The sequence below is a fragment of the Bombyx mori genome, chromosome 17 (assembly GCF_030269925.1).
Source record: "Bombyx mori chromosome 17, ASM3026992v2".
NCBI classification, from domain to species: Eukaryota; Metazoa; Arthropoda; class Insecta; order Lepidoptera; family Bombycidae; genus Bombyx; species Bombyx mori.
The window spans coordinates 5,760,777-5,776,673 of NC_085123.1; the positions used below are offsets into that span (position 1 = coordinate 5,760,777).

At 33.9% G+C, this 15,897-nt stretch overlaps 1 protein-coding gene across 2 annotated transcripts in view; it reads left to right on the plus strand.

Annotated features, from left to right (window-relative positions):
- The first annotated feature begins 6,623 nt into the window (after positions 1 to 6,623).
- The window catches only part of LOC101735608 (mitochondrial uncoupling protein 4), a 40,141-nt gene continuing 30,867 nt past the window's right edge, over positions 6,624 to 15,897 (plus strand). Inside the window, exon 1 of one of the 2 annotated variants that reach the window (XM_038016962.2) lies at positions 6,624 to 6,745. The gene's annotated coding sequence lies outside the window, so the exon portion shown is untranslated. Of the gene's footprint in view, positions 6,746 to 6,902; positions 7,017 to 15,897 lie in introns of those variants that run through there. The other variant, XM_062673328.1, reaches the window with a different exon arrangement.

The window sequence follows — 15,897 nt, forward strand, 5'->3', positions numbered from 1 at the left end:
GTTTCTAGATGAATTCGATAATTACGATGAGATAATTTATGAGTATATACAATAGTTAAATGTTATTTGAATTATATCAATAAACATAATATAACCAATGCTGTCTTGATTTAGAAAGTTTTATAAATTGTAAATAAATAGTTTTTTTTTAATCTGTTTTGATGCTACAGACAAAGAATGGAAAGAGCGCGGACTAGGTACCATGAAGTTGCTTATGCACAAAGAAAATACCCAAAGAGTATGATTACTAATGAGACGAGAACAAACTATGATGAAAGAATGTTGCAAAATTTAGTAACAAAATTTATGATATTCCAAAAAAATGCAGAATATAGAGAAAGCAGTTACGTGGTGCGCTAAAGACTTTTCAGAAGGGAGAACTGATAACACAAACATTTATACAACTAACCTTTTTGTGTCTGAGGGCTATAATATCATTTATTAATATAATATACTAGCCGTACTCGCCCGCTTCCCTAGACATTTAAAATTAACATTATTATTTATTGTCATTATTATTAGGAAGTCCAACACTCATATAAATATTAGCCTATCCATTAAGTACATGTATTTTCTACATGGATTCCAAGTTTCAAGTCAATCGGATGCATGGTTCAGTAGTTATATATAAGTATATTAGTTAGAACATCCGTAAAAACCACTGTAGATTTATATAAGTATAGATATAAATTAAACGTATATATTACTACATATATCAAACTTTCGTAATACAGGGAAAAATTAGTTTAGGGCCAAATAGGCGTGTGTGATTGGTCCTCTATTAGGTATATATCATATATTTTTGCGACATATTTATGAGTGAAGAAGGGCAGTGATCAAAACCTACACTATAGCGGCTGCCGGATCCTACAGACACCCAACATTAATGATCACACACGTATTCGAAGTCTCAACACACATATTGTTCGGCGGTAATTGTACACCGCATGCGACACAATGAGCGATATTATATTCTATTAAATTAGACAACAATAATGTCGCCCGACGTCTAATGAAGATCGAAGATGAGACAGTTCGAGAAGATACTTGCCGTCTGTAATTAATCTACAATTATAATGGTACAAAAGCATTCGGGTTCAAGAGGAACCCTACCTTAATTACTTTAGATGAAAATTAGGGAAAGATTTTTAAGAAATTTAGTTGTGGTAATACTACAGCCGACTGTCGATATTTTAAAACTCAAGGGACCGCGGCGAAAATTTTTAAATTACCAAGAGTTCAAAAAAAACCGTGTTTGAAATAAACAAGAGGGAAGGAGGAATAAAATTAATTCGACCAGTGTTTATTGCATGTTGACGGGCAACATTGTTGCTTCAACCTCTAATTATCGAGGAGACCAATGGATATTGATTTTGTTAAATTTAACGACAATTTTAATGGGACCCCGAAAACCTATAGGCTTACGGGAAATTCAAATTAACTCGCGTCAAATTATTGAGAGTCGACTGTAATACTCGTACGTGGGAACGGAGTAGAAGTCGGGACGCATCTCCGTTTGCTGACTAATGTCATAACGAAAGGTCCTCTGGCTCGAAATCAAGAAGGCCTTTTATAATCACAGCTAGTGTATAATAATACCCAGATAGTGTATAATAATACCCCAAAGATAATAATAAGCAATCTATCAACTGAAATAATGTGTAAATATAAATTGACTATGCCTACATGTTCAGTTATAGCAGATATGAGAATAACGTTATGATCCAGGTTATTGAACCCTTATGTATCCGTCCGTCAGGATATCAGGTTTCTGGGTCATGAGAGCGACCTCCGTTTTAAATGGGTCAAGGCGATTAGTTCGTGTCATCTCAAATAGGTCATTCATATTGACCTAAATAGGTATGCAGGTCTCATAAAAGTGATCCTAGTTCATTGACGTATAGTTAATACAAAGAACTACCACCAGCTCGGTCAGGTATTAATTTCAAATTTAAAATGGCAATAAAACTGAATCCCTATTGTGGGATTGCTTCACCAGTAGGCACTATTTGATTTGAATTTGAAACGTCCGTAAGGGGTAAGACATCTGATATTCTCGCGACAGATGATATGGCTATTCCATACCCCAAATCCTGTGGGCAGGGCAGGGATCATCTTCTAAATGCAAATTTTTACTTGATATGCATTCGCTAATTACTTCCACGATGAAGGAAATTATTCCTTTTGACATCTATTAAGATGCAAAAAAAAAGTAAGTCGATAAGTTCCAGAAATCTTTATTTATCGTGATAGTAATTATTGGAATAAGCTATGTGCCTTACTGGTGACAGCGTCAAGGAGGAATTCCTTGACCTATTTTACGGTAGAGACCGGCCGAACCATTATACAATCCGGAAATCTTCTATAGACGGATGTATTGTTTATAATGTTGGTATCAGGAACTCCTTGATTTGTATATTGCTGATTGTAATCTGATATATTTGATATTAATTCGAAAAAAATACTTCCGAAAAAATTAATTGAGAATATTATTATTTCCTCCTCGAATTACAAAATGAGATGTTTGAAAAATAAGCTTGCTCAACTAAGGGTGGATAGTGAATTAAAGTTTTTTTTTTATAATTATTCTTACGTAATAATATGACGAGCTCTTCATATTATTATTACTATTATACGAGATATTATTTAGATACTTATTAAATATACCCTTAAAAATTAGTAGAAAAATCATTACAAAGTAAAAAGGAACAGCAGTAAATAATTTATTTCGGTTTGGAGTTAAGTTAGTCTAAAATAATTTCTGATTTCTGACATACAGATACAAGGTACCTAGTTATCAATTTAAAAAGGTCTAAAGGGTAGTGTAGATATACGGAATTTTAAATCGAAATTCGTATTTAACTAAGACACAATACGAAATAAACGAACAGAACAGAACAAAAACCTTAAATCATTCACGAAACAAAAACACATTGTTCGTAGTTAATAATTCGCAGATAACGTAACAGTCTCGGTCCGTATTTGTTTTGCTCTGCTCACAAACGAAGCGATAACGAGTAACGTTCTATAGTTCCCGTTTACGACGTTAAATTTCCAACAGAAAATACATAATATAATAGGGTGCCAGTTGTTGAATGCGGACAGGGCCCTGAGTTAGGTTGTTCCGAGGGATCGTAACACAAAAACGAAGGGAACAAGCACCGCGAGGGTTCGGGTTTAATTTTTTTTACGTCAGTGCCGGGCGGGGATGTTCGTTGGTGCTTATAGAACACGTCCGTCGGTTAAGGTGAATTTACATTACGAAATTAGTGGCATGAAATTAATTTCGTGACATTAGTTTTACCAACAGTTTCACGTGTAATTTAATACTTTCGTAATGCATTGCTTTAATTTCATGCATGCAATTTAGTTTCGTGCCTTGCGCGATTTTTTGGTGAAATTAGTGTCATGCAACTAATTTCAGTGTAGACGCGACCTTAGTCCCGCAGGCAAAAATGTATGTTGATGATGGCTGACGCGCATAGGGGCCTGCTCAATTCCATCGTTTTTATTTTACGATATAAGGTACAACTTCACCAGCAATGATGACATACGTATTTTTTTAATTTGAAATTAAAATATATAATCTATGTTCGTTTAGATTTTTTTTAAATATGTAACGATATGGTATCGTTTAATAAAATGAATGATAGATATTCTAAATAAGAGATAAAACAAAAAAAATCGTAATCACAATCATACGAAGTTACATTCTGTAATTCATATTAGCGCATAGCGCACTGCTAATTATATGATTAATTTGATGTATTTTAGCTTACAGAAAGTCTGGTGCGTTGTTACAGGAGGTCGTATGAAAAACAATATATTATTATGTAGGTATTTTTATTTATTTCACTCAACTGTGAATTCGTTTGTTGAATGCCAAAATATTAGATTTAAGGCAATGGTTCCAAAATGAAGATGATCTTGAAAAGAGCTGGCGAATTAAACTCAAAGGGCTTTTGTTTATCAAGCGAAACTTTCTTTAGCTGCCTTGTGATTAGAAGTTTGATGAAACGAAAAAGCGACACTAAAAAGAGACAAAGAATTAGCTTACGAGTGAGAATAAAAGGGTTCGCTTCTGCACATGTTTTTTATTACCGTCGCGTTTGTTTTTTGTTACAATCATAAATGTTATGTTACTACTATTCAGTTATAAAAAATATTACGTAAACAAAAACGTTGAAATATTTTGGAGACACGCTCATAATTTTTATACATAATGAGACTTCGGAAACTTCAAACATGTTATTTGTACTGTGAAATGATAGCCTAAGTTATACCACATTTGTTATAGGTATTATTAAGGCTAGTGTATTTTAAATAAATAAAAAAATCAGAAATTGTACGAAGTTAAATTAAATTTAAATACCTACGTAAAGCAGTCTTACCTTTTTTTTATTTGGGTTAATTAGAATTCAACGCGCTCATGGCATAGCGGCATAAAGCGTGGCTCGCGTACTAGAAGGTCACAGAATCGACATCGTATATGTCCCTGTATATTTTTGTGTTTGTGTATCATACTATCAATGTAATGTGAAATATGTTATTGAGCATACCAAGTTTTATCTTTCATTATCATTATCGTACAATTCAATATTATCATCGGTGTAAGGACATTTTTTTACGTACCTAATCCCCGGTAGCGTAGTGGGACTGTTCCGATTTCACCGGGTCAGTAAGCAAGCTCACGGGGCTCAGTCTGAGCGAAATCGCTAATCTACCCCCAACAAAAGCAGTGCTTCGATGGATCTAAGACCGGATCGGAATCGTGACCAACTGAAGAGATCCGGCGAGAAACTCAGTGGGTGGCACAATGCGATCGCTAACCGGTAATTGTGGTAGGGGTATTGTTAGCACATACTGTACCAAGACCTACCTATTTCTGTGGCAAAACCTAAATGCATCCCATTTAGGGCGGAGCAGTAGTTAGATAGAGACAAGCTTATGTTTCAATGTGGGTGGCGGCATTTTCATTGTAATGTCTATGGGATCGAGAGGCCACTGAATACAAATGAGTAGGGCCGCGAATTCTTCTAAAAAAAAAAAGACGAACCGCCAAACTTAAAATTAAATATTGAGCTATTTAGCTTGTGCCTATATAGGGTAACGTACAATCCATTTTGTACAAGCAATTTAGTACTGATGTGCTTTTTTTTTTGGTCGCATTATAATATTTTGTTGTTTGTAATTTCGCGAGGAGCAGTTCTATTTTAAGCGCGTTCTACGTCGCGACAAAGTCTCGTATTTAATTATTTTTTTAACGATTTTATTAATAAATGAAAGTATTATTTATACGAACTTAGTTTGCGACAACTAAACAAACATAGAACGATGAATTGCGGGTAATGAAATGCGGCCCGCGGTGCGGTGCGTCACTATGAATGTGTTGACAAGGTTTCTCGGAAAGCGCGGTGAATGTTATCCAGTCACCTGGCAGTGCGGGTTTCGTTTCGACATTGCATTTCGTGCTCAACTTTGAAAAGCACGTGTTATTAAGTCTATTATAATGAATTAGCTTATGCTAAGCTTAATGTTCGCGCACACACCTGAAATGTTTACATAATAATTCAGTACGAAGCGTTTTATTATAATAAAAACTATTGGTGGCGTTACTCGAAATTGGCTATTATAATTCTTTGATATTATTAGAAGTTTGCACACTATTATGATTATATTGTCAAAGACTATTTTTACTATTATAGTTCTATAATCACAGACTTCGCCAAGACTACACTTAGACATATATTAATAAAGACAAACAATATTTAATCTATTCTCAATTTGACCACAGATTTTATGCAATAAGAAAAGTTTGACAATAAATAAATAGTATTCATGCGTATGTGTGTCAAATAGTTGGTGGTGTGTATAATGATTTTTTTTTAATCGATTTAATGTATTTTTTATGCATAATAAAAAAAAATAGCGTTCTGCACTCCTTCACTATATTCTCTATATTATATACCTAATAAGTATGGGAAATTTTATAATCCTCCGTCCGCGCAATTTTCGTAAAATGGGGTGCAAAGTTTTTGCTTCACGTATTAATAGGTACCTATATAGATAAAAAAGCTTTTCTTTCCAATGTCGTCGTCGCTCCAAAGCAAAAATCTTTAGGATGCATTCATAAATATCAATGTCATATTTCGTATTAAGATTGTACTATACACTTCTTTAGAATCTATGTACCGTGATGTAATAAATAATAAAGAGTATATTATCTATCTATCTGACTAGTTTAATATAGTCGAAGTAGAATAAAGTCGAAGTTTCCATTGTTTTGTAGCGGCATATCCGATTTACAAATCCGTAACGCAGCTATGCCTCAAATTAATAACTAAACCCTTATAGCAATAAAATATCATTCGAATAAAGATAATAAAAAAGCTAAAACCCAATTTGCGTATAAAACTAAACTTCTAAGAACGTGCTTCGCCTTATTAATATGGACGAAGTTAGAAAAAACCCGCACTTGGAATTAGTATCGTTTCTCCTTTTTGCCTCAAGGTCAGTGAGTTGTGATAATCACAGAGCTCTCGGGCCTCGGCCGAGCGATACGAAGAAGCACGACGATATTTTTAAAACAGAATGCGTCCGTACCACTAGCGACATCTATCGTTCCTTAATCGAACTATAGAGTTGTTCCAAGCAGGTATAATTTTGTGTGCAGAATTATTTCGGGTCTATTTTTCTTTTATCGTTTATTTTTGCCCGTCACATAATATAACCTGATATTTGAAAGGTAAGCTGGCCTCAATTTAGATGAAGACAACAGATTTAGCGGTAGGCTCGGGGAATTATATTTTAAATTATTCAATACAAAACTGGTACAGATACTACAGACTTAGGAAATAATGATAAAAATAACACAATGTCTGCTAATAGACAACCGATATTCTTTTTGTAAATCTTCTAAATGTATAAACTAAGTATCATTTTGCCGTCGAAGTATATTTGCGTCCATTTTATTATCATTATAAATCGCAGTTTTTTATTCATATAAAATTTTTAAGGTAATTTGTTATTTAAGTATACGAAAGCATAAAGCCAGTGTTGGTTACTTACGTTTCTGCTCTACCTGCTCATGAATCATGCTTTTTTTTTTTAATTTATTTATTTAAGGTCGCTTTTTAACAACTAGGGTCATTAACGACCACAGTTTACAGTATCATTTTAAGTTACATTGACTTCGAAATCATACTAAATTATACAAACCAATGATCTTTAAAAAACTAAGGGTCTGCTTATACCCATCTTGAGTCAGACAGTCTGTTAAATTATCAGGGAGTTTACAAAATTGTCTTTCTATGTCATATGCTTTACATTCAATTAACAAGTGTACCACAGTTTGATCCAAACCACACTTACATTTGTTTTTATCTGTTTTGGTAATAAGATGTATGTGAGTTAAATTTGTGTGTCCAATCCGCAATCTTGTAAGAACCACTTGGTCTTTTCTTTTAGTTAAGGAAAAGGAAAGCTTATCAAAAATTGAATTTCTAATTTTAAATAAAAATGATGTGTTCTCAAATTTCCAGTGATGATCCCAAAGAGTTTTAATTTTGAACTTGAGATGTTTTTGAACATCTGATGCAGTGGAAATGATTAGCTGTACCTCTTCAAAATCACTTGTTGCATTTTTGGCTTCCTGGTCAGCCTTTTCATTACCGGCTATTCCTTGGTGACTTGGAATCCATATAATTTCAAATTTGTAACCATCTTTTAATAGATCTACCATTTTTTGTTTAATTTCTAAAATAAGATTATTTAAGTTGTTTAGGTTTTTTAACGCTGTCAAACATGATTTCGAATCAGTGTATATTATGTATTTGTCTGTATTAGGTTGACTGTGTATTAATTCTAAGGCCTTAAGGATAGCTATTCCCTCACAACTGAATATAGAATTAAAATTTACTAGTCTATACCTGTAGTAATTATTAGCAGATACTACTGAACAACCTGAATGTCCATCTTTTACAGAACCATCTGTGTAATAAATTTTGTAACCTCTATATCTATCATTAATTTCACAAAATAAGTTTTTATATATACACTGAGGGGTATCACCTTTTTTATAGTTGGCTAATTCAAGGTTAACTGGCAATTCTAAGTTTTCCCATGGACCAGAAGTAAGTAGTTTTTTTGTAAATAATTTTGGAATTTTAAGATTCAATTCATCTAAGTATTTGACTGCTCTGATTCGTAAGGGTTGAGGTAAATTAGGTTTGAGTTCATATTCAGTGTCAACTGCTGTTACTTTAGTGTAATAATGGTAGGTGGGATTTTCAGGTTGAGTTAATATATTTGTTACATATGTAAGTATAAGTTGTTTCCTTCTCAATTCTAATGGCATTTCACCAGCTTCAACTAGGATACATTTAATGGGGCTTGTTCTAAAACCACCAATACTTAGACGAAGAGCAGTATTTTGGATACTTTCTAAGGAATTTAGTGTTCGTTTTTTGGCGGAATCATAAATAATGCAGCCATAATCTATTTTCTGCCTGATCAGAGTACGATATATATTAATTAAGCAACTTTTTTCTGACCCCCATCCAGTGGATGATAAGGACTTTATTATGTTTAGTCTTTTATAACATTCTGATTTAAGGTTATTTATGTGTGTATTCCATGACAGTTTTTTATCAAATATCAAACCTAAAATTTTTAAATTGCTTACTTCTTTAATTCTATGATTATTTAAGGTTAATTGTGTGTTTCTAAATACTTTTCTTTTATTTGTAAATATCATAAATTCCGTTTTTGTTTTAGAAAATTTAAATCCAACTCTTTCTGACCATTCCTGTAAATTATTAAGTGTATTTTGAATAAGCTTCAAGGTAGGGCATAATGTTCCGCCACTACAAATTATTGTAAGGTCATCGGCAAATAGGAAACCCTTCACTGGTTTTTCAATATTATTAAGAACGTCATTTATGGCCACTAAAAATAAAATAACACTTAGTACTGAACCTTGGGGTAGTCCATTTTCTATAGGGACAGGATCAGACATGTAGTCGTTAATTCTGACTTTCATCGTTCTACTTGAGAGAAAGTTCCTGATAAAAGCTAAAGTATTGCCAACAATGTTAATATTCTGTAATAACTTCAGAACTCTGTGCTTCCACACCATTTCATATGCCTTTTCGATATCTAAGGCTACTACCACTGAATAATTACTATTTGCAAAACTATCGAGTATTTCACTTTCAATATTGATCAAATAGTCAGTTGTTGATCTGTATTGCCGAAAACCATACTGAAACGCTGAAAGATATTTATTGGTTTCCACATACCACCTGATTCTTTTGCTGATTATTTTTTCCAGTATTTTACACATATTGCATGTCAAAGATATGGGTCTATAGCTGGATTGCAAACTTGGTATTTTGCCTGGTTTTAAAATTGGAATAACCAAAGCTTCTCTCCAACTGTCTGGGAATACTTGTTTTTTATATACAAAATTATAAAGTTGAAGTAAATATTCTAATGCCCTCGCAGGTAAATGCTTAATTATAATGTTTGGTATATTATCTGGTCCAGGGCTGGAGTTTTTGGATTGAGTAATTACTTGTATCAATTCATGTAACGTTATGTCATCATTAATTGGGTTAGAGTTTTCAGTAATATTAAAGTTTGAATATGTCTCTTGATAGTTTTTGTTATCAAGGAATTTTGGATCATAATTTTCAGAGCTAGAATTTGTAGCAAATGTTTTCGCCAATAAGTTAGAAATTTCCACAGGATTAGATGTAAATGATCCATTATTTTTTTCTAGAACTATATTATTAAATTTAGTGTTTCGATGACTAAGTTTTTGTATCTTTTTCCATATATCACCCACAAGAGTATTATTATTTATAGATGAGACCCAATTTTCCCAATATTTTTTTCTATTTTCTTTAACTAGTCTTCTGCAATAAGCTCGTTTTTTTTTATAATCAATTTTGTAATTTGAATTAGGTTCATTTCTGGCATATCGCTTAAACAGTTTAAATGCTTTTTTAGTTTCTTTAGTTGCAGTTTTACATTCATCTGTCCACCAAGGTAAGTTATTTTTTCTTAATATCCCGAACGTTTTAGGTATAGATTTTTGTGCTGCTTTAAGAATAACTTCAGTAAATTTTTCAAGGTATTCATTGACAGAATATTTAGGCGTATCTATATTTAAAGCAGGTAATTCTGTAATATATTTATTAATCTCTTCACTAAACATAATCCAATTGGCTTTATCAGTCTTCCATTTTTGTGGTACTTTCATATTTTCTGGGACATTATCATTAGAGATTTGAGATTTAATTAAAATTGGAAAATGGTCACTATCATATAAATCATCTAAGGCATTCCATTCAAAATATGACATTATATTTTGTGAAGCCATTGAGAGGTCTATATTACTAGTGCGACCAGTATTACTATCAAAATGGGTGGGTTGTCCATTATTTAATAAAGCAACATTATCATTTTCATCGAGCCATTCTGCTATTATTTTACCTCTACTATCACATTTGTTCGAGCCCCAATAAAAATGATGGCTGTTAAAATCACCTAAAATTATATAGGGTTTTGGTAGTTGCTCAATGAGCTTATTAAATTCTTGTTTATCTAATCGATGACTATTCGGTATATATATGTTACACATTGTAATTGAAAATGGAAATTTAATTTTTATTGCTATTGCTTCAAGGTTTGTGTTTAATTTTATTTCCTCAGGAATTGTATGAGGTTTAATATAAATGACTACTCCACCACTAGCCCTACCACTCTGTGTTCGATTTCTATAAAACTTTTCATATCCTGACATAAAAGCGCAATAGTTGGAGCTAAAATTAGTTTCTTGAAAACAGATACATGTTGGCCATGTATGATTTACCAATAATTTAATATTTTCAAGTCTCTTGAAATAGCCATTGATATTCCACTGCAAAATATCCATTCTAATCAGATATAGAAATTTATATTAATTATTTTAGTATATAGTTTGTTATAGTGTGTATAAATATATATTGTTGTTGTGTGTATAAATTATTTCCTATTTGTGTGAAAATAAAGTTTTTTATTCGTCTCTGTCTGACATCAAGATAGGGTTAGGGTTTAGCAATTCATGTAGTTTCCTAGATAGGCGTGAACATCTATTTTTCAAACTTTTGTTCATTTTACTATGTAGTTTGTTGCACATTTTTATGAGATCTTTAACATTATCTGTATATGAAAATACTAATTCTCTAACATTTTGTTTTCCACTTGAGTTTTCTAATAAACTGATAAATTGGTCTAAATTGATAGGGAAGGAATTTTCTTTAATTAAATCTGTCATATTTTCACGAATATTGTCCCAAATTTCCTCATTAGTCCGGGTGTCAGTTTTCTTTAATTTTTTTTGTGTTTTCTTGTTTATGTCAACATTATCTTCTATTGAGATATTGCTTCCTGTTTCATCAGTCTCAAATTCCATCTTATCTGATTCATCATTTTGTAGTTCTTCATTGATTCCAGTTTTTGAAGATTCGGTTATGGTAGGTGAGTGAATTCGTTTTTTTCCTTTTAATGGGGTCGGTAAGGAGAAACCTTGTAACTCATTGAAAGATTCAGTTATTTCATTGTCAGTTTCTTTTTCTAAGTTTTGTTCATTTTGTGTGCAATTCTTGGCTAAATGACCTAATGAATTACAAGAAAAACATTTCAAAGCATCGGTAGAAGTATAAATCCAATAGTTGGTTCCTTCGAATGTTACTTGAAAAGATTCTGGCAGGTGAATTTCGTCCTCGGGACTAATAAAAAGTTGTCGCCTAAAACTCAAAATGTGTGAGAAGCCTGGGTCACTCACACCAATTTTCATGAAGGTTATAGGTGACATAATCTTTATGCGTAGTTCTTCAAATTTTTGTTCTATAATATGATTAGGAATGACTGGACAGACGTTAGATAGGACGATTCTTTTATTTCTTGTAATTAACGGTTTTATTTCGAGTGCGTTGGATTTTATGTTAACTTTTACTTTTTTATCGATTAAGTTGTCGGCCGTTTTCTTAGAGTCTAAATAAATGCATATTCTAGCATTCGATATGCGTGATATAAAACGAATGTTTGCGGCTGGTGTTATAGCTGATAAGGCAACAAGATACTCTTTAAGGGTTATTCCGTCAATAGAATCCAATATTATGGCTTGATCTTTTTTTGGAAAACATGTTGAAGACGTTACGTTGGCATAACTTGATGGTTTGGGTGTTGATGGCATCATTGTGGGTTGTGACGTTGTTGGTTTTTGGGACGTTGGGTGACTAAACATTATTTTTGTAGGGGCTCCTGTTTCCAGGAGTAGCCCTATTTAAATACACTATGATCACAATTAATGTAGGGTACTTCACTAACTCGTAAGTAGACAAAACACGACTCCGACTGAACGACGTGCGGCACGCGCATCCACTGTGACTACTCGAATGAGACTGCCGAATCATGCTTTTGTTTAACTTTGAAGTTGAGAAATGAATGTTATTTTTCTTATCGACATTGTATTTAGTTACGGAAGAGTATTTTTTGAAATAAAACTACATAATAAGTTGCTATTTCATCTTAAGGCCATTGCTTATTTTCTTTGAGTTTGGGTTTTTGTTGGGTGATTAAGAACAGTAGTCAATCATATGCTTTTTGGTAGTAAAATATATGTATTTATTTTAACATAGACTCATCTGTATATTTCCTATTAGGACCGTTGCGAGAAGAGCAACTTAGACAAAATCAAGAAGTGGGTTGCCCACAGATTCTCGCCGAATCTTCTCAGTGGGTCGCGATTCCGATCCTGTGGTAGATTCAGCGAAGCATCGCTCTAGCTTGAGCACATCTTAGCAAAGTTTTTCAGCTCGCCCATCAGTCCCGATGAAGCCAGAGGAGCTTCCACGCTTGAAATCAGATCTACTTTTACGAAAGCTCCCTGCTTTAGAAAATGTGTTAGTGCATTTTCATTATATTACTTAGGTATACATACTTAAATTTTGTATGATGTATGTAAGACCTTTTTTTTCTATATTTTATGTGACTTTAGGAGTTATTTTAGTAGTGGCCAATAATAGTTCAGGGCGTTGTCGGAAGTGAGATAATTAAATAACACAACTGGTTAATCGAAGCGTTTATTCACGACTGAACTTAAAAAGTAAAAAGCAAAGAAACTTACGGGCGCACCCGCATGTTATGACTACGAACAATTTTGTTTACATAACAAACTGTGTCCCTTACGTTAGACGGTGAGCTTGGTTAATGTTCCACTGAATTCGATCTTCATTAGTTAGGTCGTTTGGGTGTTCAAGGGTGGAACAGCTGGAATACGCTTCGGTTGCGACTTCGGCCTCATGTCTCAAGGAAGGTTTTTTTTTAATTTTTTATTGCATAAGTGGAGGGACGTTCGCACGGCCCACCTGGTGTTAAGTGGTTACTGGAGCCCATAGACATCTACAACGTAAATGCCGTCACTTACCTTGAGATATGAGTTCTAAGATCTCAGTATAGTGCAACGGCTGCCCCACCCTTCAAACCGAAACGCATTACTGCTTCACGGCAGAAATAGGCAGGGCGGTGGTACCCACCCGCGCGGACTCACAAGACGTCCTATTAGTGTTTAGGCTGTGAGTTAAACGTTTGACACCGAATCAACCACGACATCGTCGGTAAACATATACAAACAAAAAACATGACAATTTTATTTGATTTAGACTCTCCGATTCGTACGTAAAATGTACCGTTCGTTTCTTAATAAAGACGATAGTCTTTTCATTGAATTGTACAATTACTGAATACTAAAATCATGAACACACAATGCTATGCGATGTATTGTATGTAAAACAACACTATTTATGTTTCACAAAACGGTTCACAAAACCTCTTTAGAAGTACAAGAGGTGACAACTAAATTAAAAAAAAAACACATTTCTCGATACTACTCGAAAAGAGGTCGGGTAATAAAAGTTTGTAATATTAAACGTAAGTAGGATGTATAATAACCGGCAAACTTCTTGAGCATTTGTTGACGTAGTGGGGGTAAGTTTGCGCATGGTACACTCACGTGCAAAAACATTACTTACTCTGCGTCATAATGCTATTAAATTATTAAAATCAACATATGTATTTATTTATATATTTATTAGAACATCAACAAAACATATAGGTTAATAATTGTAATATTTTAATCTTGGGGTAAAATAGATATTCCTTCTATTAAGTCAAAACTAGAGCTGTTGCCAGGTCTTGGTTCAGTTAAAGCGAAGCTGGTATTTGTAATTTTTTTTTCGTTATCATAATCTTGACCATCATCATCATCACTGTTTTCATCACCCGAGTCGCTATCATCGTGACGAGTCGACATAGGGCTCATCGGCGTAGTTTACAACTCTGTCGATTCGGTCTTCTTTTTTGTCTATAATTAATTATTTTTTGAAGATATTCGATTCGTAGTAATCGAATGTTACTTTTTTCATTTACCAGCTTCCGATTATTTTGTGTTCTTTTTTTCCATCTGAAGCCTAGCTCTTTCATAATTCGTCGTAAGCTTCATTCCGAGCCATTAAAATGTATATCTTCTTTAAATTCTTCGAAGCCTTTCTACGGTACGGAGTTTCGCTGCTTGTTATGTAGTTATTATGATTACATCTTTTTATTACAGATTGAACGAAACTATCCATTCCGGTAACTTTCTTCTTCCCTGATCTTTTCTTACCCGGAGTCCGAAACACTGCGAGCAAGCCAGAGCCTTTAGCTTCGTTAATAATGCACCTAACAGTACTCACTGATGTTTTTGTTGCTTCCGAAGTCTGTTTTAATTTTTCCATATCATTCTTCCCCTGTTTTATAATGAAGCAATATACGTCGTACACAAATTTTCTACCCTTTCTTTTAAGTACTACACCAGTTTGTCACGGCATAGTGTATGTTTTATAAAAAATCAACAAACACTCAACAAATAGCAATGGCAACAAAGTCCACAAGCAATTATAACAAATAACTTAACGATTAATAACGATAGACTTTCCACTGTACGCAAGCGTACTTTTGGGAGCAAGCGGAATGAGGGCGCGGTGCGGGACGCAAGGTTCGACTGATCTACCAATAACGCGCTCGATACGATTTCCCCTGCCGTCGCGCCTCACCCTCACCACCAAAGTGACCTAAAATTCGGTTCTGCGCAGTCAAGGTCATTTGCTCAAGAAGTTTGCCGATTACTATACTGTTAGAAGATGATGATGACATTGGAGGCGTGGCCTAAGTGACGTCAAGGATGGTGTGATGTCGGGAGGGCGCGTGGCGAGATGTTGTTGGAGGGGCGCGTTTGTGCTCGAGGCGCGTTGGCGCAAGGCATCGCTCTCTTTTGCTTGCGACAGTCGGGACGGACGGACGTTCACATCGTTGCACAATCGTTGTATTTTATTATTCAAAGTTATTATTGTCAAAGTTTAGTTGTTGTCAAGATTTAGTTGCATTTTGTTAACCTTAGTTAATTTACATTGTTGGTTACAATTAAAGTGATTTCTGTCTAGGTTATATCGTTTATATTTTTTTTAATAGTAAAGTTAGTGTGTTGATAATATCAGAAGTGGGATACGCATAAAGTTTTCATATCTTTGTGTGTATCCTTAAGCCTACTGTGTGCTATTCTGAAACATTGTTCTAAAACAAAGTCGAAATGTCAAAGTCAAGTACAGGTAGAGGTAAAAATAATAAAACCACGTGATTTTGAAATATGACGGGACGTCGATCTTGAAATCTAGCGTGATCATTCTCATCGACGCTGTCATGACCGCTCGAATTCTCGATTTAGGAGTGTGTTGCATTAATCATCGTCGCGATCGTGCTGTGTGTAGGAAGAGCAAGACACCTACGCCGCAGGATGTCTCCTGGCATAGTTCC